Raw genomic sequence first — 21,227 nt, 5'->3', positions numbered from 1 at the left:
GTCTGGTCTCAGAAGCCAAGCACGATTGGGCCTAGTTCTGGTGCTGGGACATAATCAGAGCTGTAAAGTAGACTAGGTATTGATGCCTTCAAATCAGTCTTGAAAAATAGCGTAAATAGTAAATAATATATAGTAAACTTTTTCATTTCCTAATGATAAATACAGAATTTATTTATTTATTTATTTATTTATTTATTTATTAAATTTGTATGCCACCCATCTCCCCCAACGGGTGACTGGGCGGCATACATTATATTATATTATCATATCTTCTCCCCTCCCCACATAAAACTATGGCAATCCATGTTTATATTATAAAGGTTCCCTTGCATTTGGTGGCATTACGTAAACTAGCAAATGAATGTATTTTATGTAACCCAATCATATTATAATAAATCATGTACAATGGATTCAGCAATACTCACATTTTCACTCATCTGGATTATACTGGGTATTGGAATGCATAAAATATTTGACTTGAAAGGTGGAAGATCTGGGGATCAAAAAATTCAAGATGGGGATCACAACTGTATGCTTGACACCCCACCTAATTGTATGTGTGTGTGAAGTTAATGTACATGAAAAATGCACAGGGTTGTCCATCTAGCCTTTTTTGACCATCCCTGCAGTTACTGTCATGAGAGATAATACCCAAACTATGAAACTTTTCTCATGTATGGATATTAGGTGAATAATATAGTCTTCTAAAAGGGCTCTTAAGGTCAAACTTGCAGAAGTTAAAGATGTAACTAGAAATTTTAAAGGAGCAACTTTTTTCATCTAAGATTAATAGTATAGATAGGCATAGTGGTGCCAAAGGATAGTCATGGAAACATAAATGTGTATAATTGGTTGGAAAAGGATCACCCCTTACCAAAACTGATTTAAGAATTGGGCAAAAATGAATAGGGAAGAGTTTGAGCAGAAGATTAAAAGGCCATAAAGTCTATGAGAAGGAGATAAAAATTAATAGAATAATATATAATGCGAACAGAATAAACTGAAAAGAAAAAAGGGTTGACATCAATGGTAATAGATTCTAAAAGGTATGAACTGAAAAATTCTCTAAAAGAAAGCTGTAGAGTTAACAGCAGGAATAAAGTTGGCTGCTCTATATATTCTAAATTTGGGGAAATGCAAGTAATGATGTTAAATAATTGGATTCACCCCTCCCATATATTTTTTCTTTAAGGCTGATCTGAAGTACAGCTTTTCATTTAAAATTAAATGTTTGAATTTAATGTTACTGGTAAAATGTTGAATTTAGTCTCATTATTGAAATTTGAACTATTTTTTTTTACCCATCCCATGTCTAAAAACCTAGCTACACTACCAAGGCAAATAAAGAGGTCTGGAATAGTAATTTTAAGCTGATGGTGAAAGATGTAAATCAGTGACCCACCTCATGGCAACACTAGGACAGAAGGTCAAAAAGTTGGCTCATGTCTTAAGGATCATCCACTCATCTGCTTTTGCATGTTTTCTTCCAATCCTGGAGCCAGAAATGACTCATGTCACCCTAAATCTCCTGCCAGCACCCTCTTACTAATCATCTGGAACACAGGTCTGCTGTGCTGCTGTCTGTACAGCTGTACCACAGAAGAGCAGTGACTGACAGCTTCCCTTGACTGAAATTTAAATGTCAGTAATCACAGGAAAAGCTGCCACTAGTCACTGAACAGAATGTGGAATGGGCTAGTGCTTTTACAGTCTGGATGCTCCACCCAATCAGATTTGTTTGTAATTGTTTTTCCCAAGGACTGCTGCTGCTGTTTAAGTAGATCTTCAAGAGCAGGAGAGATGTGTGTGCAGTGTCCATCTATCAGATGCTTTGGATTGTCCAGTCTTTGATCAAGGCAGCAACTACTTTTAGGTTGGTTGGCTAACCTAATTGTAAGTGGAGGTGGGATAGGGGAAGCCTGTAGAACACAGGTTGTGGTTCCCTTACAGCCAAAACAGCACTGAAGAACAGATGCAGTGCACAGTGACTGGACCTGTGGACCAATTGGGGCTGAGCAGATTGCTGACTTTAACTGTATCATTTCAAACTGCTTTCTCCATGCAGCCTAGACTGTTGGCATGGAGTATCTTGTACACAGCATGGACAAAAATACTTGCACACCAGAATACCTAAAGCCTTTTTGGGTTGCCCAAGCAGTGGGCTGACAGTCAGATAGAAGCAATGTCATGAAGATGTGTGTTCAGTAATTATGCATTTCTTTTAATTATATAGTACTGTTGCTATTATGTTCACTCATATCCCATCTTTCTCAAGGAATTAAGGCAATACATACAGAGGTCTCCAACTCATTTTATCCTCATAAGGAGTTCAAATAATAACTGTAAACTTCAGAAAAGGGGAAAAAAAAACAAATGCAAGTTATGTTTCAGTTTGTATATTCTAGGAAATACAGATCAGATTAATTCACATCAGAACTTGCAGATTCTGTCAACTTCTCTGAAAAGTCAATTCTTTCTTATATTTAGCTTGGTTCAGAGCCACTGAATGCCACATGACTACTAGAGTGAAAAATCAGTATTCGTTCTGATGGAAAAACACTGAAATAGCCACTATGGAGGAGTGGATTGTGAAGATGGCAGAACTTGTGGAAATGGAAAAATTGGCCTGTTTGATCAGAAATAAGATAACAAGTACTTTTATAAAAGACTGGAAACCTCTTGTAGACTTTTTGATGAAAATGGGAAAAAATGAATTGGTGATTTATGGATTTTCTGAGTAAAAAGGGCTGAATATGGGAAGAATAGAACCATGTTGTAACTTTAAAGAGGCAGGAGAAAGAATGAATTTGTTTGTAACTGATATAAAGAAGATCAGAAGTCTTTTCTTTTCTTTTCTTTTCTTTTCTTTTCTTTTCTTTTCTTTTCTTTCCTTTCCTTTCCTTTCCTTTCCTTTCCTTTTCTACTTTCACTGTCTTTTCCATTTATTCTTTTATCTTTTATCTCCCTTTTCCCCCTTAATTTCACTCTATATAATTTCATGTTTATCTTTTACTTATGTGAATTTTTTAAATAAAAAAAAATCAGCATTAGTTCCTTCTTACACATTGGAACTACAGATGGAGAAAGTTCTTTGAAAAAGCAAAGGCATGAAGCAATAGGGCTGTGGGAATCAGGCATCATCCCACATGAATTGTTGATTTGATCCAATTCAGTTAATCAACTGGATTCAACTTGTCAGCTTGAATAAATTCAAAGCTTTGATTCAATTTGAAATGTGTGTGTGTGTGTGTGTGTTAATACAATTCAAGTTAAAATCTATTGAAGTGCCAGTTCCATTTAATTCAAAGTAATGATTCAGTCAATTCTTTGAACTGGACCTTCAAATTGAAGCCTAGAAGACAGCAACTCGTTCCATTTCTAAATCACACCTACAAATAGCAGCTATAGGTTGGCAGTGGAAATAGGCAACAGACTGTTTTACAGTCTGAAATGTGTATCTCTTAACAATGAATCTCAGTAACTACTTCATTTCTCAATTATTCCCCAGATTTCCTACCAAACTATGAATTAATTTTGAAGTACAATTGCTAAATAGCTGTTGCATGTTTTAAACTATACTTTTCTAGTTTAGATATCCATAATGAAAGAGACTAAAGCCTCACTTACTGGGGGGGAGGGGGTAAGACTCAATGAACTAAATGGGACAGCTAGGAATATGTGAAATTTTAAATAGTTTAAAAAAAAATACAGATTTTTAAGCATTTGCAAATCTTTCTCAGGATAAAAATAATATTTTCCCCACCCTTTTTTTAATTGAAGGTGAAAAATATGGAAACAGATAAATCCTTACTTCTATGCCAGGACTTAGGAACCTATGGCCTCCAAAGGTTTGGATAGCCATTTGTTGAATTCTAGGCTTCTCATCTTTAAAAGCAAGCTACTGCTTATCTTCTCCATGCTGAGAAAATTGCACATAATGAATTTGGCCAACACAGATAGGATAACAATTTCACTCACTTTTTAAAAATAAGAGCATACTAAAATTCTTTATCATAAGGATAGAAATAACTCCTATGCAAAATTTCAGATTTATCCACCCAAAGGAAAAATGTAGCAATGCAAGAGACATGTAAACTTTTCACATAACAACAGCAGCAAGAACTTGGAAGACTGTTTCAAGTCATTGAATAGTCTTCCAATAGTCTTTCAATAGTCGTTGGCTTTGTAAAGATTAGTCTAGTTGAAAAATCTTAATGGATGAAAGTTCAGTACAAAGCAAAACTATTTCTTCCCTGGAAAAGGAAGATATATAGGTGGCTACTGAAAATGTGATACTTTGTTTCCTGGAAATTACTGATCAGTACTTTTTAACCATGCTCAAGTCGTGTTCCTACAGATGGATTCAGTAGAAGGGATGTTTGAAAAACCTGCTTGTTCCGATAATAGAAAGCTGCATGCCTACCTGCAGCAACCAAGACACAGAAGACAAATTACAGTCTCCTGTTTTTCTATTTAATTAACTCTAGTGTTTGGAGATATGTTACATGATTCCTTAAGACTTGGAACATAACAGATTTGAGAAACAGCATAGCTGTGGTAGTGCACATTTACTTAAGGATAAGCCCTGCTGGTCAATTGGATTGACTTCTAATAGTGAAGAACCCGTCAGTGATGCACTAGTTTGTTTTAACAGCTGTCAGTGGCTTTTAATAGGCAACAGTATGAAGATAGCCAAAAACCTGTAACATAATTTCTTACAAACATCTGATGGCTGTGAAATTCGAACCCTTTCAGAACTGAATTATACAGGATCAAAAATAATAAAATAGGCAGTTTTATAAAATTTCAAAACGATGTAGCAGCCAATAGTACATTAAGAAAGGAAGACGTGCTTTGTATTACCATGTAAGCATAGACTCTCTGCTATAAATTCTAGCAGCCATGACTTTTTTTTTTAGTCTATATGGGTTGGAAAAAAGATGTTGCTGCATTAAAGAATTTACTTAATTCAAGCAAATCTTAAAATAGTGGCATCTTTTTTCAGGCTTGTATGGAAGCTTGAAAAAATAAGTGGCTTCTTTAATAAATATCAGGGTTGTGCTAAGTTCATGCAAGATATTCCTAATCATTTTTGAAGCATGTACCAACTAGCATTCAGCGCCTTTCCCATTTGGGTTGAAAGGAATTGAGATGCTTAAGGATTTTGTTTGGAAGTAATAATAATATGCCTGTTGTTGAAGCTACCAGAGTCTCTTTTGCATTACCTGATAAGCAAAGTGGTGTAATTTAAAAAAGAATGCAAACTTGGGAGGTAATCTCACACTTCCATGCTACCAGCCATGCCTAAGGATCATAACACTTTATTCTAGTAGTAGATATAATTTCCCTTTCTGATGCCAGCAAAGAAGTGAAAGAGACTGCCAAATGATTCACCAACCCAAGACCTAATTGTTGTCATAGGCAGTGTGCCAGTCTGCACATTATTTGCTGATCTTTCCTCTTAATATTACATTCAGTAGAAGCCTTTTCAGTCTTCAGTTCCTTTCCAACTTCTACCTAAAGGATGATTGCTGGTTGCTATACATCAGGGCAATAAGTGAACAAGGTTCTGATATAGTGTCCTGATTTAGTCTCTCAGAATAGTGCAGAAATCCTCTGGCACGATAATGACATACTGCCAAAACGTCTCATTTATTACTATTAATATTTACAAAAACTAGAGCAATTTCATGTTTCTTGTCTGAGAAATAAGATAACTACATAAATTTTACTAAAATCTGCTTCACTGGACAGAGACGCCAAAGGAACAGTTGTTAAATGTTTCCCACTGAAGCTGTTAAGCTTCAGCCCACTGAATCTTCCAGGTGATGCATCTTAACACCTGTGTGTAACTGGCAGGAACAAGGTTGCTTATTCTTGCCAAAACTACAATGACTGCTCACAGGATACATTGCAATCAATGTTAATAAGTTGGCACTATGGGCAGACTTTGTCCACAATCCTTAAACTGAACTTTTGCCAGAAAGAAGGATGTAGTAATAATAATAATAATAATAATAATAATAATAATAATAATAATAATAATAATAATGTCATCTAAAAAAAATGTAAATATGTTAAAGGGTATTCCATGTTGCAGTTCTCACAATGGCACCCATCTTCATGGTCTGCTTAAAATCAGATTCAACTAAGCCTACATTCAGTTACAAAGTTCAGTTGACTCAGTTGGCCACTCTGTCTCTTTAGCTTTCCTTGAGCTCCTAGAGAAAAGCCAGAATAAAAATGCAAATAACCAAATACAAATTAATTATCACTGGACAGATTACTGCATTTTTACTTGCATTTTCCATGTAACTCCAGAATGAGAGAGGGAAGAGGACACCATTTTTGTTTATTTGTTTTATTAATACTGCTAATTTTTACTTATAGTGAATGGATTTATAAAGGCTCTTCAACTATAGTGCTTTGGAGAAGAGATTTTGGGACTATATATCGCAAAACTATATGCACAGCGTTATTTCCTAATCACCTGGAAGCAGAAATATTGCATGAGACCATTGAACCAATGTGAATGTAAGCATTGGGTACGAGGTTATCCAGCTTATAATATGCTGGATATCCAAGTCTTTCTGAGTCTGCTACTGCTAATTTTATATTTGTTACCTACTCCTGTCCTATTGAAAATTCTACAATTTTGGTGCTGTTTGAGCAGGGCACACAGAAAATTAGACTGATTTTTTTCTCTTAACTCCTTAGCTTCTACTTCTACTGACATTTTGCAGGTTTCTTGCTTAGAGATATTTCTATGCTATATGTTATTTTCATGCAAATTGAATCATCATCATCATCATCATCATCATCATCATCATCTCACTGACTAGCGCTGCATCCCCCTCCCTCCCCAAAAAAGAAAAAAATCTGAAGGCTTCTTTCTGCAAAGAATTGCACAACTATCCTTGTGAAATTTTGCAAGATTCATAGATAAGGGTTCTACTTTGCTGACAGTCTGGACCTATGTATTTCTTACTGCAATGATGAGATGGTGAGAAGAAAAAAAAATAGTTGCTGGAGATTAAAAGGAATATCAAACCATTTATTGGATAGAAGAGATCTTCTAGATGAAAATACAGTTCCAGCAGTAGATCAAAATGAGTCTGTGAGGATCACATCATGTCATAACTGAGTGTTGGCAAAATTGCTAGCAATTTCAAACTCTCCCTGTTACAGTGATGTATCTATAGATAGGGAAATGCCATTTCAAGATAGCAGACATTGCTGTAGAAACAGAAGGTATCATTGCTATGTACTTGAAGAGTGGCCTGTGCTCTCATTGAAGAGATTATTGCTTTCCTGCACCTCCCTACTCCTGGAATCCAGTTGTAGCAATATGCTAGTATCATTAAATGAAGGAACCCCAATACAGAATTATTGACATATTAGGATGAAGTGTTTGGAAAGCAGCAGTAGTTTGTCATTACAGTGCACAGGAGTAGTTTGAAGTACTCAGGATTATTCAACAGTTGAGCACTAATTACACCTGGAGGCCAACTGATAGCCAATGTGGCTCACATACAAGTGATGACACATGGGTGTGAGAAGTACCTGTTACTGCTCATGTCACTGCATTTTGGACTAGCTGTAGATTCCAAAGGGTCTGCAAATAAATCTGAAAATAGTGAAAACATCACAGATGCATTCTAAACTGGATTTAGAAGAGGTTGTTTTGAAGAGTCTGAAATTTTTACTTTTTATTATTTGTGATTTCTTTCAATGTTACTTTCAATGTAGAAATGAGAGATAGATGGTAAAAAATAACAAACACTGCATTTACCCCAAAGGAAACCTTTTAAGATGGCAACCTCCAAAGACAAACAGTTATAAATACAAAAAAATATATGCAATGTCTCATTTCCCTACTATAGAAATGTAATATTACCTTATGTAGCTGAATCCAATTCTACAGATTTCCCTCTCCATCACAAACAATAAAGGTATAATGTGCCAAACGTGCACATGTATGATCCCTCCATCCAAAACAGGACACCATCAGAAAATGAATTTTTCATCTGTTTATGCAAAGCATTTTCTGTCACACACACACAAGCAGAAACAAGCAAGTACTTGTTTACTTTTGCTCCCTTCTTCCAGGAGAAATGGAGGGGGGGGAAGAAAGGGGGGAATCCGATCAGATGAGGGAAAGAAAAGGATGGGAGAGGGAAGGGGGAGAGAGGGGAGGGGAGGGGAGGGGAGGGGAGGGAGAGGAGAGGAGAGGAGAGGAGAGGAGAGGAGAGGAGAGGAGAGGAAAGGAAAGGAAAGGAAAGGAAAGGAAAGGAAAGGAAAGGAAAGGAAAGGAAAGGAAAGGAAAGGAGGTAAGGATGGAAGAAAACTGAATGGATTAAACTGGGTAAATGTGACAAACAGGCAAAACCATCGCTTGGTGATATCTTTATAAGGACTAACCAAAATGGTCTCATAAAGCATGCAAGAATTCATGTTTTGCAAAATGCTTAATTAAGGAGCCTATTATGGAAAGCAAGGAAAGATGAAAGAAAGCTCCAAAACTGGACCACCTGTTTCAGCTAAATCTATCTCAAAATGGAGACTGCAAACTTAATTCCAGAATAAAGAATATTTGATCTTCCCTCCAACCCCCTCCAGTTCTGAAAAGACAAAAGGCCATTATCCAGAGACTGTTCTCTTCCATGGGCAATAGCTCCTGGCCCAGCAGATACACTGCAGACTTGATATCAACAAAACTGTGAGTAATTTTAGGTGTGCACTAGTTAAAAGTTAATTAAGCAAACTGTGTAATATTTCAGCATCGTTATAGAGAATTGGAACTTCAAAATGTGGAGATTCTCTTCAGGTTGTCGAAAATGACCTTCCTCTGGAGGAATAATTCATGTTAAAAGCCACATTCTACATAATTTAGTAATTCAAATTGCTGATAGAAAGAGTACTGTTCAGAATAAAAGCATATAACTAGTGAATGGAAATTTTTGAAATATATCCTCTATCATAGTCTAGCAAAGGCTAATTAAGCATAGACACACAATTTAGAAATATTTATGTCAAGTGGTAAAAATCTGCAAAAAAATTAAATTTATAAACAAATTATAAAACCTGTTTTATGTATGCCTTCTTTTGATATTATCAATCAAATTCCTCTGAAAATAGAACTTTTGAATAACACTTAGTAAGCTTGCATTTAGGCATCCTGCTTTCTGCCTGATAAGAGCAGCCATTTGCTGTTTTCTAGAGCAGGTATCAGTCTAATGAGAAAAACAGATAGAAAAGTAAGCACTAAAGTTCTTGTATGTATTCTGCTTTTTTAATCCAGAGATAGCAGGCTCTGCTGAATTTTAATATACTGAGTAAAGATTAGGGTCACTTCTCAAAAGGACCTGAAAAGTATAATTGTTACAGGAATGCCATCATGTAGATTCTTGTAGTTCCATTAAGCTTTCATTGCAAAGCATTGCACAGTCCATTGGAGTGGACCACCAATAAATTTAAATAACAGCAGCAACAACAACACAAAGTACAGCCTGGTGCAGCAACATCTGCATCAAACTTTGAGGACAACAATATGAAGACACATATGCAGTGACATTATCATGCAAATCCTGCAGTTACATACGTGCATCAATCAGTTACTTTGCTTTGAAAGTACATGGGTTGTGCCTACCCAGAAACCGCTATTATTGAACAAGACGAAGTGGTTAGATGACCCTGCTGTAATAAAAGTTGGGCTGATTTAATTCACAGCTTCATATTTTGATCAAAACTCTGACCTATTGAAATACCCATTTGAAGATCAGCATAGTCTTACAATGCAGTTTATTCTATTACCAATTTAAAGTTGTTAATGTAATAAAGCTATATAAAAACATGGGCAATATGAAGATAAAGCCATATGCTGAGCTGATTCTTTAACACCACAAAGTTTGACAGAAAAAAAGTTCAGAAGCTTCATTTTGATGACTCATTAATTTTCACAACCCAGAATTCAGGATAAGTTTATTTTCTGTTTCTTTCACCTGATGACGTGCTAGCTGAAGAAGACTGATTTATTTCTTTTATTTCCCTTTATTTCCTGAAAATGCAAAAAAGAAAAAAAATTGAAGAGCAGAGATAATCATTATACATTTGTATGTTAATGTTACCAGGTAATCATTCTGAAAGACTGAATATGATTAACACCTTGAACCATAAACTAAAATAAATGTACAGCACTTGGCAGAGAGTGAACATTGAGCACAATGAAAAATCATCTGGCCAGGAAATTGTTTTCCAAACACTGAAAATTATAAGCAATTATCAAGCATTTTGCTCAACTCTACTCATAACTCTGTTTTAGTGACACTTCCACTGAAAAATATGCTGCTTTTTTCAGAACTGTATTTTGGTATAAGTATCCTGAGTCTGTAATTTACACTGTTTCATCATGCTCTTCTGTGCCTGCAGGAAAATACCTTAGTGATGTACTTTAAGGGTGCAATCAAGTCTGAAGCCATGCTTTTTACTAGTAAAAGAGCACATTTTGGCAATTTTTTTCAGATAAGATACTAATAGCACTAAAAACCCTAAAAGCCTTATAAATAACTCTCTCAATGACACTCTTTTACAAGGCAGACTACATCAGTTAATATCATTAATTACATATTATCCTTGTAAAGTATGGGTGAAAGTTAAAACAAATTAGTCTAAGCAACTTTATAAACCTAAATATTTCTTGTTCTGAGGAAAGATATCTGCAACAACTCTATGGGAAATCTGAATATCAGAAAGCTGACCAAATAGCACATAAAGGCTTACTTGAAACAGATTCACTCACCTCTGTGTATACTCAGCTTTCAGATTTTGGATATTCTCTCTTTTATTAATGGCTACCAAGGTACACATTGCTGTCCCAATATGCTGTCTGCTTTTTATGAGTGAAGTGGGCCACACATTATCAGATTGTCAGATTGGCAAGGCCGATAATGGAATATTTGTAGTCTAATATATTTTCCCACTCTTATCTTCATCAAAGTACTAAAAAGATAATTTTATCATATTTTTCAGTTTTAATCTGCATTGTGAAAAGTTAAGGAGCTTGTTGATTAATTAGCATGAGACTCAAAATATGGACTCATGAATGTAGGATTTATTTATTTAAAGATTTATATGACACCCAACTTGCAAAAATGTGATTCTGGGCCATGTACAACCATAAACAAATCACAATATCCCAATGACAACGTCAAGAATCCTCATCATTAGCAACAAATTTTTATTTGTGTGTGTGTGTGTATATATGTATATATGTATGTATGTATATATATATATATATATACACACACACACACACACACACACACATATTTATTAATATATAAATAAATTTATTTATTTAATAAATAAATAACAACTTCCTTTTATTCTCTGTTTTATTTTGTTTTATATATTTTTAATGTATTTTACTGTTTTTAGCTTTGTTGTATGCTGCCCAGAGTTGCCTGTGGTGAGATGGGCAGCTATATAAATTGATTTAATAAGAAATAAACAAAAACAAATCACACAGTCAGGACATAACCACATAAACTCAATCTCCCAGAACAAATCCACCTCACATTCTGGCCCCAACATCTGAGGGATCATCCAGGTCTTTAAAGCCTTCTTGAAGACCAGCAGGATCAGGGCCAGTCAAATCTTGGGGGGGGGGGGGGGGATAATTCCACAGGGTAGACAGTTGAAAAGAGAAAGTAATAGCAGATTGAGGACAACTCTGTTTCCATGGAGCTGATGGCCATGGCAGTTAAGAGAAGCTGACAAAAGGCCTGGCTCTTCAGAACCATCTCTGGATAAAGGGGATGTCTGGATCATCCAGAAGCACTCCTTATAGAGGCTACCTGTGAAGAGATTGCAAATTTGCAATCCCCAGAAGGTTGAGTGCTCTGGGAGTTGAGGGAAATACTGAGCCCAAGCCAGGATGCTAAGCTTGCAAAAGGACACTAGATTTGCTTTCAATGCCTCTTTTAATTACTCTCAGAAACTACTTATTACAGCTTTATTTTGAAAATAAAACCTTTCTGAAAGGCAAGTTGCTGCACACTGGGAGAATTTCCTTCTATCCTGGAAGAAAGAAGATTTAAGTAAGTTTTAAGCTGAAAAATAAAATTTTTAAATTTTAGAAAACAGTGAAAGTGAGCTAAGAATATTGACTGTGGATAGTTAAGGGGCCAGATGGATCTGAAAGAATAGTTTTTATGGATTGTTTTGAATTTTATAAAAATATAGGTGATGATTTTGGAATTAACTCTAAGAAACTTTATGGTGGGAAAGTTTCCATTCTGAAAATAAATAAAAGATAAGACTGGGCTTTGAGGGTTAACTAGAGGAAACAAGAAAACAATTAAAGGAAAAGTTACTTGTTAACATAATGGAGAAATATTGTCTTACTACTGTATAGAAGAATTAAAATTTGTTTGGGAACAATGTGTTTAGGACCTATTCTTAAAACTGGATCTAACAGAAGTTATAGGAAAAAAAAAAAAGATTCCACTGGATAAAACAGAAGCTGATAATGGTTTGAATAGGGATTTTAAAATGGACTTTAAAACATTCTCAGACTATAAAAGAGATATGGAAGATATGGAAAAAGATGCTATGGATGTGAAACTGGATTTAAAAATGTTTAACTACAAAGAGAAAGAATTTGTAATGGATATACAAACTTTCCTGGCTGATATTTTAATAAATAATTACTAAAGGGATCATTATTTATTAAACCATCAACCAGGAAAGTTTGTATAATTAATAATAATTAAAGGGATCATTTTCCTGAGAAATCTGCATGTGGGCCAAGAAGCAACAGTTAAAACCGGTCATGGAACAACTGATTGGTTCAAAATAGGGAAAGGAGTACGACAAGGCTGTATATTGTCACCCTGCTTATTTAACTTATATGCAGAGTACCTCATGAGAAATTCCGGGCTGGAAGAATAACAAGCCGGAATTAAGATTGCAGGGAGAAACATCAATAACCTCAGATATGCAGATAATACCACCCTAATGGCAGAAAGTGAAGAACTAAAGAGCCTCTTGATGAGGGTGAAAGAGAAAAGTGCAAAAGCTGGCTTGAATCTCAACATTAAAAAAACTAAGATCATGGCATCTGGACCCATCAATTCCTGGCGAATAGAAGGGGTAGAAATGGAAGCAGTAACAGTTGATTCATTTGGGCTTCAAGGTCACTGCAAACAGAGACTGCAGCCATGAAATTAAAAGACGCTTGCTCCTTGGAAGGAAAGCTATGGCAAACCTAGACAGCATATTAAAAAGCAGAGATATCACCTTGCCGACGAAGATCCACATAATCAAAGCTATGGTTTTTCCAGTAGCAATGTATGTCTGTGAGAGCTGGACCATAAAGAAGGCTGAATGCTGAAGAATTGATGCCTTTGAATTGTGGTGCTAGAGAAGACTCTTAAAAGTCCCTTGGACTGCTAGGAGGACAGACCAGTCAATCCTAAAGGAAATCAACCCTGACTGCTCATTGGAAGGATTGATACTGAAGCTCAAGCTCAGATATTTTGGCCACCTAATGCAAAGAGAGGACTCTTTGGAAAAGACCCTGATGCTGGGAAAGATTGAAGGCAAAAGGTGAAGGGGACAGCAGAGGATGGGATGGTTAGATAGCATCACTGAAGCAATCAGCATGAAACTGAGCAAACTCAGGGAGGCAGTGAAGGACAGGAAGGCCTGGTGCGATATGGTTCATGGGGTCACGAAGAGTCGGACATGACTTAATGACTGAACAACAACAACAACAACAACAAAGGGATCATAAATCAGAAGAGTGACTTTGACAGCTATTTTACTTTGGATCCACAGAAGGGAAACACTAAATCTCTGAAGTTGCTTCTGAAAACAGAGAGAAAATGATAGAGATTATTATTTGGGACCTTATTTGAAGAAGCAACTGAAGATTGAGCCTCTTAAAAAGAAAAAAAAGGAATGGAAAGTGGACTTATCTGATCATGGTTAAATTGTATAAGTTCTGCTTTTAGGTTGTTGTTATTTGATTTTTTTTAACCAGGATTGTAAGACAATGATTTACAGATGCAAAAGGGATTTATTTGATTTAGTTTAAAATATACATGTTACTATTATTGGTATTCCTTATGCCTATGGAGGATAGATCTTCTATGTTTTACTTGTTAGAAAAAGTTATAAGTTAAAATGCAAAATAGATTTCTTTGTTTAAGCTTAAAATATATAGTTTATTATTACTGGTACTCTTAATGCTTTTGCTGACTGATGAATATTTTTATCAGTCATTTGGCTATTGTTTAGGGTTGAGAAATGGGAAGAAGAGAATTTTTTTTCTGTAATATTAGAGAAGGTGTTAAGTTACTGTAAATGGTTATACTTGTTTGGAGGGAGGGGGAAGTCACTTTTTATATGTCTTTCTCTTTCCTCTTTCTTTTTCTCTTTCTTAATATTTCTTTTTTTTCTTTTTTGTTTGTACATCTTTTTAATTCTGTATTAACTTTCATATATGTAAAACTTTAACAAAAATATTATAAAAAGAAAAAAGAAAAGGCACACTTCCTAGGTCCCAATAAATAGAATTATTTCAGAGAAGACACCTTGGCGTGTGTGGGATAGGCAGAAACAACTTCAGATAACTCAGTCCTGCACCATAAAGAGCATTATAGGTTATAACCAGCATCTAGAATTGATGGAGTTGTGCAAAGGGTTTCCTGGCCACAGCTTCCACCTGCTTATTGAGTAAGATCTAGAAGTCAAAGAGGACCTCTAAACTGTGCACTTGATGTGAATGAGGGAGTGCCTCCACCACCCCAGCTAAATATAGATGAATTCCAGTTTGGGGACAAGGGGACCGCAGAACCTACAGTCACTCAGTCTTGGCAGGCATTACTTAGCTGGTAAAAAGGAAAATGAAAGTTGATAGGCTAGATTCAGTTACATACACCTGTCTTGAAACAAAATCTTCCCCACTTCCAGGTGCCCTCCACACAAATTGATACAAGTTTAAGAATTCCCAGCTGACATTCCTAATGCAGATCACTCTGGATATTACTAATGTCCATATGTCTTGAGGGCCTAAGTTAAAAAAAGTTATTCTAAAAAAAACAGTAAGATGGTGTTGGATTCCACTTGAAGCTAGTATGGTACCTAATTTCTACATGTGATTATTCATCCATTTCTTTCTGTTCTGGCCTTAATCCTAATTGAAGTCTGTTAGCTATATATAATGATACAGCAAACAACAAACGAAAAGCGAAAACAAATAACAAAAACAAACAAAAACACCAAAACACATTTTCAGGCTTTCAAAGATATATTATTTTTATTTACTAGAGCATTTAAAATGTTCTGGTGAATAAAAATATTTTTCTTCAGCATCAAAAATTTGTAAGGTTGATGCTAGACACTTTTCGGGGAGGGCATAATTTATTCTACATATGCATCAGAGTCTTTATTGTGGTCAATGACTAGTCCATAAAACACTTGGATACATAAAATTGATATTGATTAGCCAGTTAAGTTACATATTAATCAGTGAAACTGCTGCACATCTTACATATTATGTGACAGAATTTGGCCACACTTAAGGAAATAGAGTTATCTGAATCTGAGAGTAAGAGGTTTAAATAGAACTGATCAGAGTGGCCAGGATGTTTAATTAGGTATGGAATTAGCAGCTCATGACAAGTGTTGGCATAAAATGGGCAGTACAATAAGGCATGTTTGGACGTTTTTATAGCTTCTTCACCACATGGGCAGAGTCTGGATTTAAATGGAATCCTTTTGTATCTCCTCTCTAAAACCGCTGATGGAAGTGTGTTGAACTGTGCTAAGGTTAGGGCTCTCCTTAGTTTAGAAACAGTGATTTGGTTTAAATACCTAGCAGGTCTGTAAGGAGTGCAAGAGCTATTTAAAAATATGTCTTTGGGGAGAGACATCAAGCCTATTTCAATATCAGTGTCCTTGAGACGCTGCTTAATTGCCTCTACTGTTCATTCTTGCACCACCATGTTCACTTTGGGAAAAACCCAAAAGTTTCTTTTTTTAATATATATCGCCATAGCCCAGGAGGGAGCAAATTTGTCAGAAAGGACCTGAGGGGTTAGACCTGCCAGGGAGAAGAGCAGTTTAGTCCAGTATGTGAAAATATACATCCAGGCACTAGCTTCAAACTTACTAATGCCAGCTTCACAGCAACTGTATTTGAGACTCAGCACAGGACTTGGGATAAGATCCTGAGAAACTTGGTCTGTACCCTTTCCAGGGAGGCAAATGACTTGTATGGATCTATCTGTGCACCAAATAATAATTGTGACCAGATTTGGGCTGAATATACTTGGAGTGCAGCAGGAATATATGGTACCATTTTGGTATAGAAGAAAGTTTGGAGAGCAGATCTTTGAGCTTTTTGGATTACATATTCTATTCTGCATATTACCACTTATATGAGATAAAAAACATTAAAATCAAGCTTACTGTTATTCTATCTCTCTATCTCTCTATCTCTCTATCTCTCTATCTCTCTATCTCTCTATCTCTCTATCTCTCTATCTCTCTATCTCTCCATCCATCCATCCATCCATCCATCCATCCATCCATCCATCCATCCATCCATCCATCCATCTATGAATGATTGTCCCTCTGCAGGGACCATGGTGGCATACCGAATAAGTCAATCTGTGTGTAGGTGGGGTAAAATATTTCAACCCTTTAGAGGATTTGGGGATGTTAAAAGACTGCAAGGTCTATTAGGTCTTGTGAAGACTTAGTATACCTGTTTTACATCATTATAAGGCCAAAATTTTTAAAAAAGAAAAACAACAAAAAATCCATATGATAGAAAGTTTAGAATGTGCTCAGAGTGACAAAAAAGGCAAAGAGTGAATGTGACTAAACACAATTATGTGTTTCATGTCCAGGCCTATGCCGTGGCTATATGACAACAAAGAGTTTATACAGTAGTCTGTTGATACTGTGTTTGCAGATTCTCATCTGGTAGCTTTGTTTAAGATGACCATACCCAGCAGAGAATACTTAAGGTCCCATCTATAGGGGATGAGGGATAGAAGTTGACTTTCTCAGTAGTGTCCCAAAAATATTTTGGAGTAGCTTACATCCTGAAGTTTGTTCAGCCTCATCCTGCTGATTTTTCATAAAGCTATGAAACATTCTGGTTTAAATGCGCTTTTGAGCACTAGTGGTAGTGAAATATATTTTAATGAACAAACTTACATCATGTGATTGGGATGAAAGAAGTGCTACTTTTAATTTAAACTGAATCCAACTTGTCTGATGCATGTATGAGGTTGGCAATCTGCAATTAGGGTCTTCATGATGAGATTCTTTCCTGAAATACAAGGGGTATTATAATTTAAATGGAGCTGTAGATATGGCTGATTTTAATTTGTGACCCAGTGATCAATAGTTATTGGGTGTAATAACCCTGTAGGAATATGACTCTTCATGGCACATTTCTATAATGAGAAATCATAACTAGTTATAGGAAATACCTTTCTTTGCCTTTATATTCATAATATTCATAATACTGCTATATTCAATTTAATTTTATAGACCTCACTTCCAGCAGGTGAAATACACTTTTTCCTCAGTGTATTTAGAAATCAACAAACAACATTATATGGCAAATGTATATTACTTTTCTATATAATTACTTTAAAGTTAGTTTTAAAAGTGAAATTTTAAAATGTAAAATGACTTAGTATTTCCAAATATTAATGTGAATTTTTGGGGGAAACACAGCAAACTTCTGTGCTGTCGAAGTGCTCTGGTGTAAGCTGAGGAAGGAAGGGAGGGAGGGAGGGAGGGAATACTTTTTTCCACATCGTTAAATGTAAGATTTAAGAAAGTGTTTTCAACTGGATGGCTTCATAGGACTTAGTTGCTTGTTCAAGTAAGTCAATAACAAGTGGTATAAAGGCCTTTTATTAGTAGAATTCATTACTAGTCTTAAGAGAGAAATTCTTTCATTGGGCTTTCTGAGATCAGAAAGAGCAATGAATTCAGGAAGGCTTAGAGTGACATGGAGATGAGTACCAAAAAATAAACAACAGCAGCATCCTCTGCCATGTTACAAACCCCCCCCAAAAAACTGGAAACATAATTTGGAAAAAATTCTAATGTATTCTGGAATTGAGGGGAAAAAAGCAAAACCCTGTTCCATAGGAAAAGAAAATTTGTAGAAACTGGAAGACTAATTTCAGCAAGTTATATTTATTAAACTTCATATGACATTGCTCTTCCAAGAGATGGGACATTAACTGATATAGATTGGTTTTGTCCTATTAGCACCACATTTTGGACCAATGTAAATAGAATTGTTAATACGGCTTTGGATGAATCACAGGATGTACAGTATGTTCTTCTTCACTATACCCCCAGTATTGGAAACCTATTAAGAACTGTAGATAATTTGGACAGCAGGAATGGTTGCTGGTGGTGGTGGTGGTGATGATGATATAGCACTGGAAATAGAAATCTATACCTAATCTACAGCAGTGGACTGTTGATGCATGTTCTCTGTAAACATCTGAATTAACTTTTTTTTTCCCAAAAAAGCAGCAGCAAAGAAAAATTTCAGGCAAGATAGTGTGTTTGGACTTGTTCTCGTTATAAAATATTTTGCAAGATGTTTTTTTTCTTTTTCTTCCTTTTTTGCTTATTTTGAAAATTGTAATTGTTAAGTTTGAAGTTACATTATTTCATTAACTGTTTCATGCATGTACAGTTTTATTTTCTTAATTAGTTTAGCATGACAAAGTGTATATTCTGAACAATCTCCAAGCCAGTTTGAGGAATCCTATGCTAATTTCCTTAGCATGTATAATGTACTGTAGCCAATCCTTTTCACACATAATGTAGAAAAACCATGATATGTATAATATAGCTAAGTTCTCCACAGCAGCTGTGAGTATGCACAAGCAACAGACTCCATGTCTACATTAGTAATCTTCATATTTGCTCCATCAATCCTTGGTCATGTATGAATCAACTATCAATTTTAAGTTATCATTAATAAATTAGATTATTACATTTCACAGTACAGTTTCTCTTTCATTGTTAATTTACTGTACAGTGTACTGAGTATGTAGAATTGATTTATAATTAATTTTACAGTTCTGATCTAATCTTAAGTATTAGCTTTTAGTTTCTAGTCTTAGTGCCAATAGAGTGCCTTGCTATATAATTTTACTTAAAACCATTTCATTTCGATGGCTGAATTTGTTCTAACTTGTTTTAAGCTGGTAACTGATCAAAATAAAATTATCTAATCTAATCTACTCATAACAGTGTATATGGTAGTTCTCCTTTCATTTGGATTTGCTACAATATAATAACTGGGCTGCTCTCAGCAAATTATCTTCATGTCCAAGCAGAAATTTGGCCATGAGTTTCTCTATGGAAAAAGGAGAGAAGGATACCACAACAATATGAAAGAATCTTTCATATAAAAAGAGAATAAGCAGGCCATGGTGGGAAGGAAAATAACATATGCTACAGTTTCATTTATAGCTCTTTTTAGAAAGAGATAATTATTTTTAACTTTTATGAAATAAAATATACATGATGTTTGGAATGACATCCGCTTTCCTTGGCTTGCTAACTAATAGTATTAAACAGGCAGTTATATTTAGGAACTTTAACAGTTTAAAATGCATGTTGAAGCTTTTAAGGTTCATTATAGGAATGTGTTCTAATATGTATTCCAGTGCATGCAATCAAAATAAATATGTGATCAAGAAAAATGGCACTTTTCTTTAAAATAAAACCCCAAAACTGTCACACTTCACATTGGACAACATTTGGGTAGCAAATGACATTTTGCATAGTTAAAAATATACAACTTGCAATGTGTTTCCTTGGGTGATGTGTCAATCAGCTGTAAACAGTCTGTTTGACAAATTTGGCTTCCTAAAGTCTATTCTGATGTCAGATGATTGGCTAGAGAGGATGCAGCATGTTGAGAAAAGAAATTGGACCTTGGTGAATCAGTAGTGGGGGTAAAGCATGTTGTTCTGAGTATAGATAACATATCAAGAGATGGTCACTTTCTCCATAATAGGGCTACATAAAGACTCTGAAGGAATATTGCACAAAGTACACTGATGTTTGGCATAGTGGTTAAAGCACCAGGCTAGAAAACAGAAGACTGTGAATTCTAGTCCCACCTTAGGCATGAAAGCTGCCTGGGTGACTTTGGGCCAGTCATTCTCTCTCAGGGTTGTTGTTGTTGGGAAAATAGGAAGAGGAATGAGTAATTGGTCGTATTTGCCACCTTGAGTTATTTGTAAAAACAAGAAAGGAGGAGAAAAAAAAATTCTAAAAATCCTCCTCCTCCTCCTCCTCCTCCTCCTCCTCCTCCTCCTCCTCCTCCTCCTCCTCCTCCTCCTCCTTCCCTTCCTTAAAGATTCAAGGCAGTCATGTTCTCCAGAAGATTCAGTGCAGTTGTTTTGGAGGCTTTTCAGTGTGTTTCTGTATGTTTGTTCATGCAAAGCCACTGCACTTTATCAATAGTCCCAGTGGAAACACTGTCTGCACATGTGCACTCAAGCAGCCTAGAAAAGACCTTGAAACAATCATGCTAATCCTTCCCAAGGACATAGTTGCTTCTGTGCATGAAAGAGGACTGCTTCACTCATGCCAGTACAATAACACAGACAGGAATTGTATTTGTGCCACAGCATTTGAAACTGAAGCTTCTACAAGAAGTTTCACTAACAGATTTTATTAAAATACCCTGAACAGGCCAAAGCTGGAATACTGTATGAAGCTCCCTGATATCTTTTAGCTGTGTCTTAAAAGTAATGCCATGCCATTACCAGTAGATGGCAAAAGAAACAATAACTTGAAAGAATGTTTAAATGGTAGGAAAAACTGAAGATGAAAATGGTGGAGCTGGTAAGGATGGGGAAGTGATTGTTAAGATAAAGCACTAAGTTGCTCCAAACTTGTCATTTTTCTTGAGGCTTTCTAAAGAGCCTTTATTTTAGAGCTATGCATGCTTTTAATAGCCTATCATTAAAACCCAAGCTGCTTTGTTAATTAGTTTCATAGATTATATAAAAGCTGCTTCTTAAAAATACACACACTACACACACAATATACAAACAAGGAATGCTCATTTCAAAATTGTTTTCCACCAAAAATTAAACAGTAATTTACTAAGTAGTGCAGAAACCCAGTCATTAAGTGCAATAAACTATTTATCA

Source organism: Python bivittatus, unplaced genomic scaffold (genome assembly GCF_059951505.1).
Source record: "Python bivittatus isolate LINGU-HERP-01145 unplaced genomic scaffold, Pbiv_v1 ctg000070_np1212, whole genome shotgun sequence".
Classification (NCBI taxonomy): domain Eukaryota; kingdom Metazoa; phylum Chordata; class Lepidosauria; order Squamata; family Pythonidae; genus Python; species Python bivittatus.
The sequence above is the reverse complement of the archived record's forward strand: the minus strand, read 5'-3'. Positions refer to the sequence as shown.